Here is a 21,523-nt window from a genome sequence, read left to right on the forward strand (position 1 = left end):
TTGGTTATTAAGCAAACAGTGCTGCTTATTTCTGCACATGCACGTACATATTATCCCTATTTTTGTAAATTAAATTGAACAGTCATAACGGTTACGTGCATTTCTGAATGCGTATATTTATTGCAATTTAAGCACATTATTTTGCATTTAAATGTCAAAACATTAATTCAATGTGTACATATGCTATTAACTTAGATGATATGGGTAACGAGACACTTTCAATAGAGACTTAATCACCGATCACATCGACTGGCGAATAATGTACAATGATAATTATGATTTAATTTTATGAACGGGACCTAATTATTGTTTTTTAATTTGTATACATTTTTCTTGTTTATTTATTTTATTACCTTTATAATATGTTTAAAGAACATTACATATATCAATTTAAATACACGAGGTTTGTTTCAAACGTTCACTCTTAAAATCTGATTTCGCTAGATTCATATAATCCAGTCACAAATTAAGTGCGCGTTGCACTCAACGTTGTTTTAATGATGAAACCATTGATGCGAAAAAGGATAACCACACTTTTAATAGATATAATAACGGTATCTACTGGGTGATTTGTATCAGTTGTTAACAATTTATTTTGGCGAACAATTGACCAGTCGCCAGCTGTCAATCAAACTCACGAAATAATCAATCATATTTCATTTATTGCGGCCACATGGTCCGACAAACAAAGACTGTCGGAGTAATGGATAAAGCATTTTATGAAAACACAACTTAGTGGGCGGAGCGATCTCGCATTTGGCGACTGGTCAATTTCATTCGATTTAAATATTGTGATTAGCTCTATATGTGAGGACTTTATTTCATAGCTATAACAATGTATATTCGATTGAGCGTTTATATACGTAATTATCAAACATAAAATATATAATATTATAATTCTTTTGTACTGATATCCAGTTAATTTTATTTTTGACAATATAAGGCCGTATCAACCTAAATTTTAAACACATAAAAACACACAAATTATTAGTTATTATAAGTTAACTTTTTGAATTGAAATTAAGTAAAATATTAAACCAGCAAGTACAAGTATACATTTAACAAAATATGTAATCACGTGTTGTAGCAGCTTTATTAATTAGTTATTTCCAACATATGTTACTGTGATGATATAAGCCCGTCAATTTTTTGCCAGTTTTCATCTCATTACTGCGGATCAATGATTTTGCTTTACGATAAAAACGTGATTTTCTTTTACCGATAATGTTTACTTGCACTAACACTATTGTTACACAAGTTATACAGAGTTCGTGATTATTTGGATTCCTTGTAAGGATCTGTACATTTATAAGGCTTATGAATCATATAACAAGATTACAATGACACAGCTTGAGGTTTTTGGTATATTATGTCCTACTCGTTACACGATATCACAGATCATTAACGGTCATTATTTATCCGTTGTGATCAGGCCATTGCTTTGATGGCATTATTATCGATGTTGTAATCATAGCGAAGTTAGGCCTTAAACAATAGCTACACTAATATATCCGTGCTTAACGATTTTAAACAAGCAAACCTATGTTTTATGGATTTGAATTACACTCTCGAAGGACAGTGATGAACCGTGATGAAAATCATCTTTAAACTGACGGCTTACTGGATCTGATAACATCGCAAACGTTGTCACTTTCGGGTAACCTTTCAACAACCAGCCACATAGTCGCATTATAAAGTTTAATGTATTGTAACAACAAAACCAGTCCGGGTTCAAACTTGTGTGATAACGGCAACAATGCGCTGGGAGCAGAAATTTAACGCTGATCGCCAGGATGCGTGATACAGCATACACAATTTGTCTTAAATTTAATGTAAAGATTAACTATATTTTGTAAAATGCTCAAAACGTTTTACCAAACGTAAAACGACAACGTTCTATACGCTTTAAAGTTGTTATGCAGACATTGAAAGTCAACTTTTTCTACTGAGATGTAGCGACAAAGTATAATGTTCGCAAGCTATAAATGAGTTCACATAATATACACGTACTACACGAGAAATGTTTGTTTGATGCTTAAATTGTTGTAAGCATGTTCATAGTAAACTTCCGAAATTATTTTTGCATTACAAAATCAATTATAAGCAAACTACAATACCTACATAAAATACTTTGAATACGATATACACTGTGAAATGTGTACATAGATCATGTAACAACAAACAGGTATCAACATAAGGTGTTGCATATGCATTATATTTACATGCATATTCAAAAATTATATATTGCAGAACGCGATGCAACGAATCTTAATTGTGTGTTTAAATTTTGGTCATAGTTAAAGCATATGCAGATAATTAAAAATATATAGTTTAATTTCTGTAAAGATGTGAATATGTGTATTAAGCATATATAGAAGCGCATAAGGGGGATCACACATTTGGCTTCGACTTATTTCCGCGCACCCTTGCCGTTGTGCCTGAAAAAACAACATGGACAATATGCATATACGTTAACATTGATGCTAAAGCAATTAATAATTAAAGATGGGTCATGTTAAGTTAAACGTATGTATGTGACGAAAATGATAGTTGAACGTATAGTTTAAAATAATCAAAAACAATAAAACCAGTCTGTGGCACAATCGCTCGTTGCAGAAGACGACAAATCATATTGTAACACGACAGCAATGCATTTTGGCGTGAGGTAAACCATTTTTTACCACCGTTCGTCATCTCATTGGGTCATGGGCATAGTGTTATTATTTGTCATGCCGTATTTGAAATATGCTGACAAGTTTATAATACCGACATGCCCATATGCTTGCTCTTCGGCTTCTAAATATCTTATGTAGGTGGCTTTATTTATCTTTATCAATGCTGTCCAAAGGTAAGTAAGGAATTGCGTTTACCTGCTCGTAACAACGTTAAATTACACACATTACCAAAACCAACGATCATGATACTTCTTTAAGTTAACTCTGGACCTCAAATGTACTTTAATTTCTAGCCAATCATAAGACTTAAAGACGGAAACAAAGTTCCGAGGCGATTATAAAATATTCAGAAAATAAATCTTCGATGAAATTGAGAAAACAAATCTTAAATTTCCTGCGATTTGAAATATTAAACCGTGCGGCCGCTGAACTGATGCAATACCTGTTAAAACGTCCGGACGATGGAAACATATCACAGGCATAATCAGTTTTATATCTTCCTCATTTTATGCAACTACCTGAATTTATGTTGTTTAAATATTCATACACGTTTAAAATTGTACTTGATAATTTCACACCAAAGCATGTAAAACACGACAAACAACGTTTTGAAAGATGCAATTGTGATGTGTACATTTTCTAAACGGTGCGTTGTTAATGTGTGATGGTTATATGCAAGAAATTTTACCCAAAGCTTGAACGTAATGTACTACTAGTATGTGTTAAATTATTGTTTCCGTTCTTAAACATGACACATTGTCCGATGCAACTGAACAACAATGTTTTACTGTTTTAATAAACATCCTTTTTATTCAAAGAAAGTATAAGATTGTGCGGTTAAAATGCAAATATTAGTACACAAATCACGACGGCAGCAAACTAAGCACTTGCCTTTATTATTGACTGCCTGAACAGTAATTCGTAATAGTGGCAGTTTGTGAATATTGATAGCAATTGACAAATTTGCATTAAGGAGTTTATATAATCGTAATATCACCATTGACTTAATCTTGATATTAAGACCATATTTTAATTGTATGTATTTTCCTGTTTGTGAATTTCACTAATTCACAATTTTACAGTATATATTTAAATTTCAAATGTCACCTTGTACTTTTGAAGGTCATTTGTTTATTTTATATTCTGTGGAAGTCTCTGTCTTAAAAGTTACCTTGATCAGCTTTCCTAAATAAGGAGGAATATTTTGTCTTGTTATTTTGACGTTTTATAAATTGTGTCTGTGTATACTCCATGTTTGGGTCATTATTGTGATCGAATGTTTGGCCAGTAACATGACTGGACAAGTGTTTCCGCTATTACCCAGAATTGTGGGCAGTACTGACCATATTCTTTGTCACTGACAATGTTGGGGCGAAATACATTCAACAATTCTTCATAACTGGAATCAGTTGAGTTTAAGTCAAGATTCAGTAATGTCGTAACTTTTGTTCGATAATAAGGAAATCATTGTTTGAAGTAAATTGTTGTTTTAAACCTATTTAGTTTAGCTCGAAGCATTGAAAGTATCAGGCTTTTTCGAGGCAGTTTACTAGACCTAGAACCAGTACTTTGGTGTCTTTGGGGGAAATCTAAAGAACACTCCCACAATGTTGATCGAACCCGTGACCTTCCTGTGGAAAAGCGGACATCATATCCTTTGCGCAACGGCGACCAAGCAAATGGTAATCACATCAATGTCATAATACACATCCAGTTATATAAACATTGTAAGCATGAAGATAAAATGTATGTCGCGAAATACACTTATTGGAGAACAATTGGGTACGGCGCATCAGTTCGCGTTTTAGATGATTTCGGTTAATAGAAAGTTCAATTTCGAGAACGTGTGCTGTTTGCTGGTACGATTGTTTAAGCGGAGCTTTTCACTTCGTCTTAAAATGATAACAACATCGATACATTCTTCGGGAATTTAAAGTTTTCTTATAGGAGAACACAATCAATTTTGATAAATGATTAAAACGACTGCATTCGTGTACAACTAGGAAGGCAGTTTACAGCTGTATCAGCGAACATTTATTTTTAGTATGGCTAATCCTGTGCTCATATTTAAACGTATTACGACATTATTTATCCACTGTAATCATGTGATAATCGGCCAAATTACATTTTTGTATTATAATGCAGAGTAGTAACACGTTTAAAATGAAACCGACTCAGAATGCCAATAACCATGAATAAGTCCGATTGTTTTAAGACATTGATTCTTCGGACAGTACATAATTACCGGTTCTAAAGGATAGTGTACTTTTAAAATGTGTATCTGCGGTTAATACTCTCAAAGTTCTCATGCATAATTTCACAGTTATATATATATCAATAATGAACATTAATAAATAATCTTCAAAATATGTTTTATATGTCAACTTAATATTCATTTATTATTAAAAAACAAACTGTTTAGCACTAAGCTTGTGTTACACAAGATCCATCCTTGGTGTCTCAATGTTTTCAATATTCACCTGTTTAAATTATTGTGCACGTAGATTACTAGATGGCTGCATTTTAACTTGACAATACTGGTCAATACTGGTCAAAACATGTGATTGATATGACAATTACGATAGAAATATTTCGTGCCAGTAGCTTTAACGCACGTGGAGGTACTATGTGTACACCTGTCATAAAATAAGCTGGAGATTATGCTACTTCCTCATATGTTGCTAATATTCACGGTACATTTCAATGCACATGTTCGACGTAGATTAACAGAGGTAATTAGCACATTAATTATTGCAAACCAAGCATGAATCTAATCCCAAACAGGTATATAAACGTATGCATTCTAGATTTATTATCGAGTTCTCAGATTGTCAGAGCAACGACCAAGGTAAGTATTCAATTTATAAATTTAAAAATGTCTTAAATGTAGTTAATACGTTACATTTTTCAAATAACAAAGATACCAGCATTGTAAATATTTTTATTATGTGATAACACAACTTTTACAATATTTAAAGCAAAGCATACTGCTGATACAGTTTTGCAATTACATAAAAATTATTTTTTACAGTAACTGCTACACTGTCAATATTTCGTTCAGTAATAATTTTTGCATCGACGGGTTTATTGAGTTTGATATTAGCCAGTTATGAATCAAACTACCTTATACTATAAGCATATGCAGTTCTTTGCCATGATCCGGTCGGGAAAAAATCGATCGCGGAAAAGACGAATACGTGTTTTATACAAAAAACTTAATGGGCGGATCGAGCTTTTGTTTTCGGTCTGTTCAAGTATCTGTGCTCAATTATCCCTTTACCACTTAGATACGTATTTTGACGTGTTTTTAGTCCCTTAGAAAGTTAAATTAAATTTAAGACCTTTCTTACTAGATTCAAGTTTTAAAGGCTTCATTTCCTACCCTTAGTGACCGAGTAGAAGCAAACAGCATAAACCCTGAACAGACTGCGAGTTACTCGCAGGCTGTTCTGGTTTTATGCTGTTTGCATTTAGCCATTTTCACTTTGCCTCTGAGTGGGAAAGGGTTAAACAAGCTGTATTGTGATTAGACAACTTATCTTAAAAGACCATTTGTAGCAGAACTGTATTGTTCTTACGTGTTAACTATTTTCATGCATCTAAAGTTTGTCGCATATGATACGGTGTGTAACGTCTACACAGCCACAACTTATGATATTGTCTTAACAGTATTGCAGGAAATATTTGAATGTCATGGGTCACTTTCCAAATTACCACTCATTGTTTTCATTTTAGCGAAATCATTTAGTTTAATCAGTTTGCCACAAACAATCACTATTAGGTAGGATCATGAAATCTTTACGGATAGTTTGCTATTATCTGCGACTGTTGATGCAAATATCCCCGCGCGTGCATTTAGATATGAGGCAGCGTCAAAAAACTGGGCCGCGAGCATGATTTATTAAGTACTCTTATTGTCATGGAGACGTGTTAAATTACTTATTTAACTCCAACTGGCACAAGAGGTTATTCATACATATTTATTTTACATCTCCTGATTACTAAAGATATGTAAGATCAATATCAGGAGCTCTAGCAAAATTGGCGGATGCTTGTTTTAACTTCTTTTGTATAAAATATAATCAATAGAGACATTATTTGAACCCGACCATTATTTGTCGAACTAATAGCAAGCACATTTTTATCCAATGTGTACGTTTTACAAAGACAAATACGTTAAAATGTGTAACGGTCTTGCAGGAATACTTAAAAATGCATATGCGAAAGTAATTGTGTTTAGGTCATCGAGGTTAACACATCGTAATGTTATTGTTTCACACTTTTAATAAAGTTCATGAAAATGAGTGAAACAAACCAATACTTATGTTAAACACTTAATAATTATTTAATATACAGATTATCTCGGTCCATGAAGTAAGTACATGCATTTTGAAATGACATTTTTTATCACTGCTTTTCTAACAAAAACATGGAGTAACTTGTAGACATTATAAACTCATTCGCAAACAGTCTGTATGTGATAACCTTTCAGCAGACAACACATCCCTTATACAACATCCACGTCCTCTATGTTTATGCACTCCCTACGCTCCTGTTGAATCGTTTCCTATCCACTTTATAAATTATAAAAAGAACAGACAAAAAAATACGTTAAAAAGTATATGACCGGACGCACCAGGCGTATTTGAATGTTATAACAGTCAAATTATGGAATTAACGAGTAAAAAGTGTTTGGCATTTAATTATGATACCAATCGTATAGAATACACAATTAGACCATGATTAAATGTGAACAAACATAATAAAAATACAATAGTTATATTTTAACAACTATATTTGATTCATATCAACCTTGTTTTTTTTCTTCTGTTTTATTCTGATGTTATTAGTTCTCTAGTACAATACTTGCGGAAATTGCGAAATAGCGTATCAAATTTAAAAAATAATTACTATAAACGATACATGTTTTCGATACGCATTGGTATCGTCAAACTCTGGAATATTGAAGAACGCTCAGCAACTCTGAGACTTGGCTTAATGACTTGAGCTAAGACTGCTCTTGTCTTAAGTCTAAATCCGTTAAGAGACCACAATACCAATACATAACCTGTCATCTACTTGTCACTCTAGGTAAAACGATGTTCTCAACTGTCACACTTGTGCTGCTCGTGTCATGCTGCGGCGTTGCGTTGAGTAGTTGGATACCATATGGGAACTCGTATTTGCCACAACAACCTGCTGGAAAGGGAGGGTATTGGAACTCATATTTGCCGCAATATGAGAACTATGGGCCACAACAATATCAAGGTAAGAAAACAATGGTATATGTGTTTGTATCCTAATTAATACACTACCGATATCATATAGCAACTACTAGGAAGCAACTGAATTGAGATGTTGTATTATGATGAAATTGGCATAAGTAAGGACAACACATTTATAACAAACAAGAACACAGTCCAAGCAGTATTGAATTATATGCAGGAAAGCAGCTCAGAAAATGCAGACCTTAGTAAGACGTTTATGTATATGTGTATATACAATATAATCTGGTTATGAACGTCTTTCAAAGAATACTGCTATAAATAATAGAATTGAAAGAAATACGTATAACGATTTCAATTTAACTTTTCTACAAATTATAGAATTCATTTAAAGTATTGTTTTTGTATTTAAATTGAATTCGTAATAAATACACACAATTTATTTAAGTTTTATATAACTGTTAATTCAATGTTCAAACATCAACTAGTGTCTTGTTGAATCATTTATTATCGAATAAAACAAAAACATTTTATTAACTCAGTATTGATATAACGGCTTTGTCATACCACCAATAGTTTGTTATTAAATAACACCCTTGATCGGTTGATTTCATGTATTATTTTATTAAGGTCGTTTAAGCATATGCTCCATATTTTCCAGAACATGTATAACATTTCAAAAAGCTCAAAGTATGCATTGTTGATACGAAACCACTTTATTTTTGTAGGTTCCTATTGGCCTGGACCATGTAAGTTTATAAGTGGTTCTTACCGTTTATGTATTTATTAAATACTGATTTAAATGACACATTAATTTCATGTATCACATGCAATGTTAAATAGTTGCATATAAACTAGCTGGTAATACAGTCATAAACACACTCAAATTAACTTAGTTTTATCTTAGTTAAGAAACTACATTTATATAAAAAATGATGAAATACTAACTTAAAATACGATTGTAAGTCGTAATTATTATTATTAAAGGGGCGGCTGGCGAGGAAATAACGTCGGATCGCAAGGTAATTCCGTAAGCGGGTATGGGAATGCCGTAGGATCGCAAGGGAATAATGTCGACGGATATGGGAATGATGTTGGCTCGCAATGGAATTCCGTGGACGGTAAAGGCAATTACGTTGGCTCGCAATGGAATTCCGTGAACTGAGTACAGCTGAAATGGAACACAATACAGAACAACACGTACCAAAAATGTTTTCTTTTGTTGACAATACTTAATAAATATTATTCAGCAACGCTTACCTTGATTTGTGTCATACATGTGGTATATTCTTTATATGACTTTACATTAACTCTATTGAAGCATTTTGCAGAAGAATGTGGAATCACGAAATTCGTTTCTGTGTCGAATGGTTTTTTATTAATTGTACTTATTCACTTATTATAACACATTTATGGATACCAATGCTGAGCCCGTTATATTAATACTGCGATGGAAATATTATAAACATATTTTGATGTGTATGAATTGCCCCTGCATATTTACCACAACCAATAACATATGCTTGCATAGGTGCATAGTTACCATTACCAATAACATACATCTGCATTAAATAAATGATTCTTTGTAAAAGTATAAATCACGATGGGTGTCTCACTTATATTAAAACTATGCTGTTCTATTGTGTTTAAAACAACTTATTCTTAATTGTTTACATCTGCTTAATGCTTACCCTGCATAAGTTAGAGATAAATTAATACAGAAGGAGTTGTGTTGTAACGAAAGTCTGTCTTAGGCAAAATACACTGTGCTTAAACGGAATACTATGATGATATGAACACGTCTTTAAAAAATGGTTCATTGTGTTCACCTCCTTACCAAACACTTTGCCATCACTTTTGTATGTATTTTTTGTTCAGAGCACAGAAAAAAAGGATAACATGCTGATGCTAAAGTTGCGCTAGACAATAGTGTGTGTTGTCAACAAAACGATATTGAAGACGAAACACATGTTTTGCTTTCAAATGCTCGAATGGATTCGGACTGAGTTAAATCCTTAAAACACGTATTCATGATGATTCAACGAACTACAATCACAGTTCCTTTTTATGATATCAGGTTTGACTTTCTTCATCACACTTGGAGACAAACAAGCTCGACCCTCGACATCGATTTTCTCGCAAAAAGCAAGTTTTAGTATATATTATTATAAAAAAGTTTAATGGTTGTCAACCGCGGTCGGATCCTTACAATATGGGATTTAATTAACATTGTTTGTATTTGTTACGAACTGAAACTTCATGCGCCCCGGTAAAGGCGAAAACATAATAATGTTTCTTTTGCCAACATATATTGAACGAGACAGTGAATATGTTTAAATGTGACGCGAATAAATGAGCCATCAATTATAACCGGCATACAGGCAATTATACCGACATTAATGTCCTACATTTTTTTAACACAGTAAATATATAAAGATGAGCTAGCATTGTAATCATCTGCAATGTGCATGATTTTGTAACATTTTTTATTGCCACTTAAAGTGTCAATTCGCGGCCCGGTCATAGCTATATATATGGGCAGAATCGTACGAAAACGTGTTTTCATTGAGGATACCACTGAAAATCCGGTTGAAATCGGTTGAAAACAAACAATATAGTGATGTTCAGTTTGGGGCCGAGTATGGTAAAGTACGAAAACGACATAATTATTATTCACGATTCGACACGTTATTTCAAACCTAAAAAAACAAAAATGGGGATACGGGCGAATTTAGCGGAGAGAAGATAAGAACACATGCAAATACATCTGTTACAGACGGAAACTGAGTTGCAACGCTACGTTTTTGCTTAATATATGTATTTTTCTTCCATATGCTTATAATGTTTAGCGAAAGGTAAATATATATATAATTTGCACAACTTGAGACGCTGCAATTATTTTCGCCAATTGCATGTATTTATGATCCCTTATATATTATTGTATCGATTCAAAACCGATTTTGATCAGGTTTTCGATGTCAACCTCGATATAAAATAGATTTCAATTAATGTATAAAAAGTTTATTTCTAGCTATACGATTTATATGCAAAAAAAACGATCTATTCCGCGAACTGTCACTTTAAGAAGGTAAATATGAAACTTATTTTTGTTACTTTGAGTATTAAATGTTCCATCGTTTTGTTTAGTTGCATGTTTTTATCTTTCTACTGCGTTGCTTCATCGTGAAATATTACAAAACTGGAAACATAAACCCGCACCAACAAAATATTCAAATCTATAAATCCATAGGGAACGGCCACCGGAAAAACTTTGCGAAACCGAAATTTCGCAAACTTAAGTACCCTTTTTCTTGAAGGTTTGCTTATTTGTGATAAAGTATAAGATAAAAGTCTAACTTGTGATTAATAATTGGTTATTTTTGCTTGTTAAATGCGTTTTCTTCACTATGAACTTTATTTGCAAAGTTGGGGTACCCATGGGATTTTTGTATTTTCCCATGGGATTTTTCATTATCCCATGGGAATTTTGGTTTCTCCCATGGGATTTTTCTCCAGCTTTTTTTATGGGAGAAAAAATCCCATGGGATTTTCAAAAACATAAAACACGTTCGTTTGTGCTTAGTTATCGATTTTAAGCATTGTTAAAGCATTTGTGCTTATTTTCGTTCAATTTACTTTGATAGAAAAAAAATCCCATTTTTTTATGGGAAAAAAAAATCCCATGGGATTTTTTCTTATTTTTAGAGATTTATTCATGTAACCTTCAGAAACACTACCTTTTAACAAATCATGAGCATTTCTCGCGATTTCAACGCGTTAAATCGTGTTTAAAAAAAAAAATCCCATGGGATTTTTTGTCCCATGGGATTTTTTTGTCCCATGGGATTTTTTTCCCATGGGATTTTTTTTTCCAATTGGATTTTTTTTAAGGTATAAGTTTCTAAAAGCTATATAATAATAATAATAATAATAATAATAATAATAATAATAATAATAATAATAATAATAATAATAATCGTGCTCAATATGATGAATTTGTACTTTTAAGCGACTAACATTTTTATTCGAGCCGATCGTCGAGTCCGAATGGTGAGTATAAGAGCAATTTACCAGTACAAATAAATCTCACTTGTTTAGAGAACGCTACCGTACTATAAAATAATCTTGATAATAAGTCATATCATTTTTCGACAGAAAATGAAAACAGTATCCATATTGATGTCAGCAATGTCCCCTGCTATGATAAATATTGACAAAATGAAAAACCTTGACAATAATTCCGTGTCGAATACGCATTAGATTATAGCAATCAAATTCATATAAGCATTGATAAGATAATATGCGAAAATGGGTCTTATGTCAAATACGGCCAGCGTAGCTCCATTTCATAATGTCCGGTATTAAGTCACGTCAAGTTTCGTGGTCGAATTATAGCATAATAATCATTTTCACATTACGAGAATCATATGAGTTTCCCTACATATATTGTGTTAAAATTTATGTTACACTAATGTGCGATGATGAAAAGGGGATTTCGGTAATTCTACATTCGCCCGCCTAGTACCGAAATCCCCATATTTACGCCTTAAAGGGTCAATAGGTCATCGGTATGAATGGTTTTTGACTTCACATGAATGTTAAGGTGCAAAAAAATGATATTAACTTTAATTATTAAGCACTCTTGACAGCATTAAGTTGCCTCTCAGTGGGGATTTCGGTAATTCTACACTAGAATTTAAACGCGCGCCGGTACCGAAATCCTGCTGTACAAACCTTCAAGTGTCAACAAAATTATTATAGTGTTTTTTTTTCATTAGCAACCAGTGACATGTATTATCTCCCATTCGGTTACTTCTTTTGGAAAATAATTAGCGGGGATTTCGGTACTGCTACATTCGTACGCCCAGAGCCGAAATCACCCATGTTTACGCCAATCCCCCATATTACGCCTTAAAGGGTCTATATGTCATTATGTTTGGGTTTTGGCTTTGCATTAATGTTGATTTGTACACAATCATATTAGTGTTAATCATTTAAACACTTTTATTAGAATATTTTTTCCATTATTAAATAGTTTATTAATGTGAAAAATGTGTAAACGAATGTAAAAAAGGTAAAATGTACATTTAAAACATTGGTTACACAAAAGTATATGTAAATATAACATGACATAGTAATAATAAGTCTTCAGAAAGTATTTTCCAAACAAATCTGATGAAACAAATGATATCGTACTACCTTATTTACAATATGCTATACACTTTTGCAATTTAGTTATCAATGTTTAATCAAAGCATAAATCAGCATATGTTGCCTCTTAGCGGGGATTTCGGTAATTCTTAACAAGCACATAAACCCGCGCCGGTACCGAAATCCCCGCTGTACAAACCTTCAAGTGTAAAAAAATACTGATTTAGGTTTAAATAAAGGGAACAATAGCATTTTGGCCACCAAAAAGCACTTCCGCGTCAACAAAAAGATTGAAATTATGTCAGAAACCCAGCTTTTCATTGTATATATTGCAATACACCATCGGCCGCCGAGAGCGGAATACTGCGCTTGGCCGCTAAACAATGTAGATTGCATCAAATTAAATGTCAATTTTCGATTTTATTACAAAAATAAATACTGCCTTTTTATAAATATGTCAAGCACGTACACTTAACAAAAAAATGGATATATCTTTATGTAATGTAGAAAAGTAAAGCGCTTTATATATAACAATGTTTTATAATGTCTTTCTGGTTGAGAAAAAAAACTAAACAAAACCATGTAGAACATATAACATGTTTTCATAATTACAAAATTTTTTTTAATGATGCACGTGATGTTTTATAATTGATATAAGTTCACGTGTCATTGAACGAGTTAAGGGAGAGATGCGAATTAAATTACACATAATTAAAAACTGATACTATACTGTCAGCTTGATTTATAAATTGTGTTCTATCGCGCCAATATATTCATTGTTCCATGAAATTGTGTATAAAAGCAAAATGATTGAAATTATGTCAGAAATCCTGCTTTTCACATGAAATGATCTTTAACACTTTATTTATTCCAATCAGGAAAATAACAAATACAATAATAGGGGAAGTCTATACTGTGTATTAGAAACTTGTTGTGGTGATCCCTATCTTATCCGCTCAATACACATCCACCTGGCTACTGTACAGAAAAAATTAGATTTACTTCCAAAATAACTGATTTCATTAATTGCTAACTTGTTGTCTACATTTTAAATTAACAACGATAATGGATCAACATCACCGTTGCACAATTATTAAGTTCACAGTAATCTGTACTTTAAATAGAGCCTAATTAAAGACGGTGCTAATAAAGAACAAAGCGTGAATGTGGATATTAAGAAATTAGATCCTTTTTTGCATGACACTGGCAGTATATCATTTTATCTTATATCAATAAGCGACATTTAAGACATGGATAAAATTAAAATAAGACACATTTGCATCTTTCATTTCTTGAAAAAAAAAATAAGCACGCAGTCACATATAAATAAGATACATTGAAGACACAGAAAAAATAAATAAGACACATTTGCATCTTTCACTAAATTTTCTTAGAAAAACATGTGAAACTGAAGAAAAACATTTATTACTGACACATTATTCTAAAAGTCGACTGACAACTTAAGTTCAAAGAGGGATTTACAATTAAATAAGATCCATTTTCGCATGATGCTGGTTGTAGAGCAAGCAATACATTTCTTACTGACACATTATTCTAAAAGTCGACAGGCAACATTAATTCAAAGAGGGAACCACAATTAAATAAGATCAATTTTCGCATGATACTGGTTGTATAGCAAGTACATGTAGTCACATATTAATTACATCTTGCATTAGTTGCAATAATTTTGTTAAGTGCGCGTGCTTCTGAACGTTGCGTTAAGCGAGAGTGTTGTCATTTTGTTAGTTTTATATTTTGGTATTATGTATGATTATTGCTTGTTTTGAATTTGAAATAAACGCTTTCTGGCAAATAAGCATCGTCTTAATTTTAATACAAATAATGAACATTTGACATACAAAATGTCCAATAACATACCGGCAATAACATTATATATATGTTAATTTCTTTGCATGTTTATACCGAAATTATAGCCGACATCGGCAGTTAGGGAAATTTTGTGACACACTTTAACACATCAAACATGCATGATAGTTCTTTTTTCATATGATATTCCCCTGGTTGCTTACCGGTGTATTGGTGCAGTTGATAACCCCGCCGGGACTACAGTAGGGTGCTAATACACATGTGTATCGTGTTCAATACAATCGTCTTAATTTTAATACAAATAATGAACATTTGACATACAAAATGTCCAATAACATATCGGCAATAACATTATATATATGTTAATTTCTTTGCATGTTTATACCGAAATTATAGCCGACATCGGCAGTTAGGGAAATTTTGTGACACACTTTAACAAATCAAACATGCATGATAGTTCTTTTTTCATATGATATTCCCCTGGTTGCTTACCGGTGTATTGGTGCAGTTGATAACCCCGCCGGGACTACAGTAGGGTGCTAATACACACGTGTATCGTGTTCAATACCCGATCCATGCTACAACGTGTAAGAACGGGAATTTCGGTAATTCTACCTTTTTAAGCTTGCGCACCTCTAATGGGCACATATCCAAATATAATTAAATTAATTATTTTCCTAATCAGCATCATTTCACTAAACTACATGCAAATTTGTAGGTAGGCTTTCCATGCTTAAAAAAAATAAACCGATTTTTTCAAAACCACCCTCACGCTCGGCTTTTGTCCAGTTTATTTTCACCCCTGGGGTATATAAAAGTTCCATTATTCATTCAAATTTCCAAATATGGGCATGCAGTTGGTGTGTACAGATGCAGTAAAGGTGTTTAAAGTTTAAACAAGATGAAATAAGTTTTCTTTCACAGACATTTATTTTTTACAAATTTTAACTGATGGAATAGCGCCATGAAATGTAAGTGATATCAGCCAAGTAAAAATTGGGTCGGTTAAAAACAAAGTGTCATAAAATTCAAAATAGTATCATTTAAGTTATATTTTATTTTTTTTTTTATAGAAACACTATATACAGCAAAAATACAAAAAAATAGACAAATTTACCGTTTACTTTTTTAAATAAAAATAAAAATGCAACATGCATCATTCGTATTTTCAGCAGTAAATTAATCAATTTAGCCATAACGTTGTTTTAATTTTAAAATTGAAGGATGTGCATACAATTTTCAACATATTTAACAATAAACATAGCTTATGTGCTATATTAAATCAAATTACGTTAGAAAAGAAATAAAACGCGTCGCAAAAAGTATGCGATGTCGGCAGGAATCGAACCTGCGCGGGAAAATCCCAAAACATTTTTAATTCATCGCCTTACCCACTCGGCCACGACAACTTCACATCTGTGTAGCCTTAAATTAGATATATATAAGTAAACAGGTAAAAAGGCTCGCTCGATCTTTGAAGAAATCGCGAAATCGTATTTTTCAGATGATAATTGGATCAAAGTCAATATTTATAGTGAAAATAATGTAATCTAAATGAATAAGTTAAACATATATCAAAATTCGAAGTTTGAAAAAAATAAAATGCATCTCTCGGAAATAAGCGATCATTGAAGATCGGCAATGGCTTATGTATGAAGTGAAAGGACAGTTGAAAGTTTCCATTTTGCACGTTAATGATTTTGATAATATGGTGACAAAGGCAGCAGTCATATGTAGTATTGTGTTTGACCGGAGAGTAGCGTGATCTGTGTCGGTGTTGGGCGCTCTGAGGGCGCAATCCGGCTACATAGGTACATAGGAACCTCTAGTGGCTATAGTCCATGGATCGGGTTCGGCAGACAGGGAACATGTAAATTTTTATATGTATGTTTTATATCTTAATTACCTAAACGTATATTTATCCTGGTTACTTATTTACTGAGGTTTGAGTTAGTCGCAATGATTGTAGATACGTTGTACTATATTTAGTAAGTATTTGGAGGACGAGTGGCACGGGCACGCGCTTTATTATCACTTATGCAAGGAACGCGTTTTGTTTATATACGTATTTTTGATATTCCGATAGGCTTAAGGGAGGTAACTTATTCAAGTAAAACGCGATATTTTTTGCGATGCCTTTTTATAACTCTTGTTTAATTAATTACATACGAATATACAGCTAAATTTAAGATGATTTTTACCAGAAAAAAATTTCGGAGAAAGATATATTGAGATTTTGATATTCCATAGAATGCGAGTCTCCATATATATTTTCTATTGCAGGGGAGGTAATTTAAAAATTTTAAAGTCTCCGAATTGGTCTTTGTTGTATCTATTTACGTTTATTTTCAAGCTAATGGCGATTAAAAAATTAATTATTATTAGTATGTTCTCACATGGATATTGGTACGGATATATCGTGTTCATATAACTGTTACTACATCCATTTCATTTATCATTACAACAACCACACTTGGGTAAATGAAAGCCAGAATACAGGACATAATCTATAATATTATGAGTTTTACAAATTAACATCAAACATAAATATATCATATTATATATCAACGGAGTTTTTAGATCACTTATTTACTTAACCTATCCAACTATAATAGCAAATACAACATAACAGCAAAATTAATACATCCCAGCTTGATATATGGTCTGGATGTTTGGCAGGCGGGTGGGAAGGAACGATGGTGACTCTGGGTAGGGCTTTAAATGGCTCCATGGTTGGTTCTCGACTGATTTGTTGTCGCGCGCAGCAAGTGGGTGGATGAGGGTGCTTGTCTCGGGGGTCTTCGGCGGTTGGGTGCTCGGGCCGGGGCCGTATGCGGGCGCGGGGGGGGGGGGGGGGGCTCGGGCTCGCTCGGCGTGGGTGCGCTTGTGCGGGGGCGGCGGGTTCTGCGATCTGGGAACTGCAACAATATACAACCCTTCACGACTGACCGACGACCGTAAATTACCGACAGACACCTCCTCTTCCGCTCCAGACAAATGCACAACAATCACATACCACACACTATACACAACCATACACAGATCACCACCAAGGAATCCGGAACACACGGGCGTGGCGCTCTCATACGCGCCACCCGTAATGAGTGGGGGTGTGAGAGCAATACGTGTGTGTGTTCCGGGTCCTACGTACCGGGTGGTGTTGGGATGTGGGTCGCGTTGAGTGTCTTGTACATTAGTAATGTGCGGGACACTCGGCGGGATCCGCTCCTCATCACCACCTTTAGGTAGATAGCACATTAAGGTCTCATTGGCCAACGTGCAATGAACTATTTTAAAAATTAAAGTATTTGGCGAATACCCGGGAAACCGGGGTAAATTTGACCGACTTTGACTCTAAAATGAATCTTTTTCCCCTGAGAGGTCACAGGGGCAGGTTGGGCTACCGTAACCTCGTGAATAGGCCAGTAGGACCTGTAAATAAATTCTGAAACACACACACTCATTTATCATTCAGGTCGGGCTACACAAATCTCGTGAAGAGGCCAGTAGGACCTGTAAACAAACTCTCATACACACACTCTTCACTCATCGTGGCGCTCTCGCATGTCTGAGGCGATATATAAGACCGATGTCATATATAATAATGTATTCGCTGGTATTTTCGGTTGATATGTTTGATTGCTTAGGACGCAATGAATATAGTGTATTTATATTTAATCGAAGTGAGCTCATTGTTGTTTCTGGCGGTATTCAATTTCTGGTAATAGTTTCGCGATTAAAGACGTCGGTTCTCGGTTAGGTGTGGAATGTTCTTATTTGTTAATGTGCCAAGTGCTTAAAGGCGGTTTATCGCACTTTATTAGTCGGCGTTTCAAGAGAATGGGTAATAAATGCAAATCAGTAGGTGCTTAGAAGACTTAAGTACGGCAAGAACCACAACTCACTCTGCTAGGAACGATTACCACTGCCTGTCTGCAGCAGACGACAAATGATTCTGCTCTAGCAGTGAATGTATATACCAGCTTGTAAACGCCATTGGCCAGTCTAGTGTTTATCATTAAAATATGCACATATTGGCTGCTTTCATGGAAAACGAGGCTTAATGCACGTCAAATAAGATTAGCCTGTGCACAATGATAAGCATATGCAATGCGAACAAGCTAATCAAGGACGACAACAGCGAACAACTTCAGTGCCTTCAGCGCTTTGATTTATAATATACATTATGTCCTATGTTATATGGCGTATAGCTACTTATATATGTGCGTATAAAATATGTTAACCGTCTTTATTTTTTAAATAAATGAAATCATACTGAAACTCTCCGAATTGAGGATTTACATGTTTTGATGAGCTGTCAAAGATTATTACAAACAACAATTATTATCTTTTTTAATGCAGACACTTTAAAAGACTGTGGGTGCGGACCCAGGATCCTGCGATAAATCAAACGGAAAGGTACTTTAGGTACTTAAGCTACGTTGAAGAAACTCGGACATTGTTGACGCCCTGTCTTCAATAAATACTGTTTTTGAGTGAGGTAAAACTTACAAATGTATTTGTTAGCCAATTGACGTTTATCGTGGTATTTTGAAATTATTTTTAAAATAACTGGACTAAGCATTGGTTTCGGTAGAAAAGTACTGCAACAATTTCGCTAGATTTGAACACATTTTAACACTCCGCATTATGATATTTTGATTCAATTTTTCATATTTATACCAAGTGAGTTTTCATTTGATCGCCTTGCGGATACAGATCCATTAGCATGTGCTTGTGTATTATAATAACAATTAATGAGTTAATTTACTACTTACAGTATCGTTATTTTCATCAACATCATCGTTTTCATCGTTATCATCATCATCATCATCAACATAGTCATCATCTCATCATTATCATCATCATCATTATCATCATCATCATCATCATCATCATCATCATCATCATCATCATCATCATCATCATCATCATCATCATCATCATCATCATCATCATCATCATCATCATCATCATCATCATCATCATCATCATCATCATCATCAGCATCATCATCATTATCATCATCATCATCATCATCAACATCATCATCATCATCATCATCGTCATCATCATCGTCATCATCAACGTCATCATCATCGTAATCATCATCATCATCATCATCATCATCATCATCATCATCATCATCGTCGTCGTCGTCGTCTTCGTCGTCGTCGCCCTCGTCCTCGTCCTCGTCCTGCTCCTCCGCCTCCACCGCATCATCAGCAGCAGCATCGTCATCTGCAACAGCAGCAGCATTATCGTCACTATCACCAACAACATCGTTATGGTCGCCATCGTCGTGATCATCATCATCAGTGTCATCATCATCATCATCATCGTCATTGTTATCGTCGTTGTTCTCCTCCTCGTCGTCGTCATCGTCATCATCGTCGTCATCGTCATTCTCATCATGAACAATTTCAACAACCGTAAAACCTATCGCTCAGCTCATTTTTGCAGTGAATTCGGATGTTATATCAAATCTTTTTGATTAATAGAGTTTGCTGCTTAATGTATTAATAACTAAATAATAATGTTGATAATATTGAAAATAAATGGTTTCAATTTCATTTATCCGTTTAAGATGCAGTATTTGACCAAGTCAATTTGTCGCTAAAAGTATTCATTACACATTCAATCCAAAAAGCGTTACGAGTTGCTATTGAAACTATAATCGCATTCCGATAAAAATGGTGTCTGTATTAGGGCCTGTTTAATTTCTACGCTTCATTGCAATTCATTAAAATATGTTTAAGGGTACCGGTATATCTAGACACACTCTGTTATCCAAACAATCCTTGTGATCATAAACAAATAAACAATGAAATATAAATAAAATTAGATGATAAAAAATGGTATCTTCCTTTTTGCTGTTGCTAGTTATCAACAGAGTAGCAAAACTTTTAAATATAAATTATATTCAATTCATAGCACGCTTAAAGATTTGAAGTTTATCTAAATCTATAAGCACAAACATATTTATGTTTGTTAATACAAAGCTGTAGCAGTTTTCTGATTGCGCTTGAAAAGATGTGATTGTTGTTGTTGCATTAATAGTATCATTAGTTTGTATTTCCAGATTAGGTATTCCACCATACATTTTGTTTTTAATCAGATGTCTTATAATTGGCATTGCAATATTTCAATAACGAGTAATCAACACAATTGACTTTATGTATTTTTAATTGTTTATCCATATTATCATTAACACTTGAGGGAAAAATAAGCTGTGTCATTTTTTATTTTTTATTTTACTTATGGTTCAGACAACTCTGCTTTTACTATATGCCGTAATAATTATAAGTTTCCGTTCACTTAAAGATATTGTTTTTCGTGTTGGAAAATTTAAATACGAAAAATATTTAGAGACAAGTGTGTTATGTTTGTTTGTCAATTATTTAATTGAAGTAGAAATAATACATCAGTGTACATAATTTTATTGTGTTGTTCCCTTCGTTCTTTACTTTAAAAATACAACTTAACAGCTTTGCAATCAACTGAAATAATATATAAAAAGTAAAAACAATAAACGTTTGGCTTTCTTAATACGATATCATTTCAAACGCTGTTGGAAGGAACCATTGCTTATTAGAGGTTTACAAGGTAATTTACCCAAGTACGCAAATGTAATGGTCGATTGCC

At 33.6% G+C, this 21,523-nt stretch overlaps 2 protein-coding genes and 1 long non-coding RNA gene across 3 annotated transcripts in view; 1 reads left to right on the top strand and 2 right to left on the bottom strand.

Moving 5' to 3' along the window:
• Positions 1-21,523, bottom strand: part of LOC127864689 (uncharacterized) — a 258,986-nt gene that overhangs the window by 138,149 nt on the left and 99,314 nt on the right. The gene's annotated exons all lie outside the window — the stretch shown is intronic.
• LOC127864683 (uncharacterized) overlaps positions 1-21,523 on the bottom strand; it is a 335,102-nt gene that overhangs the window by 113,092 nt on the left and 200,487 nt on the right. The gene's annotated exons all lie outside the window — the stretch shown is intronic.
• On the top strand, positions 5,482-8,650 carry LOC127864701 (uncharacterized). The gene is made up of 3 exons (XR_008042223.1): positions 5,482-5,523; positions 7,767-7,943; positions 8,629-8,650. It is a non-coding gene; the product is annotated as an uncharacterized LOC127864701 (long non-coding RNA).

Source organism: Dreissena polymorpha, chromosome 1 (assembly GCF_020536995.1).
Source record: "Dreissena polymorpha isolate Duluth1 chromosome 1, UMN_Dpol_1.0, whole genome shotgun sequence".
Lineage (NCBI taxonomy): Eukaryota > Metazoa > Mollusca > Bivalvia > Myida > Dreissenidae > Dreissena > Dreissena polymorpha.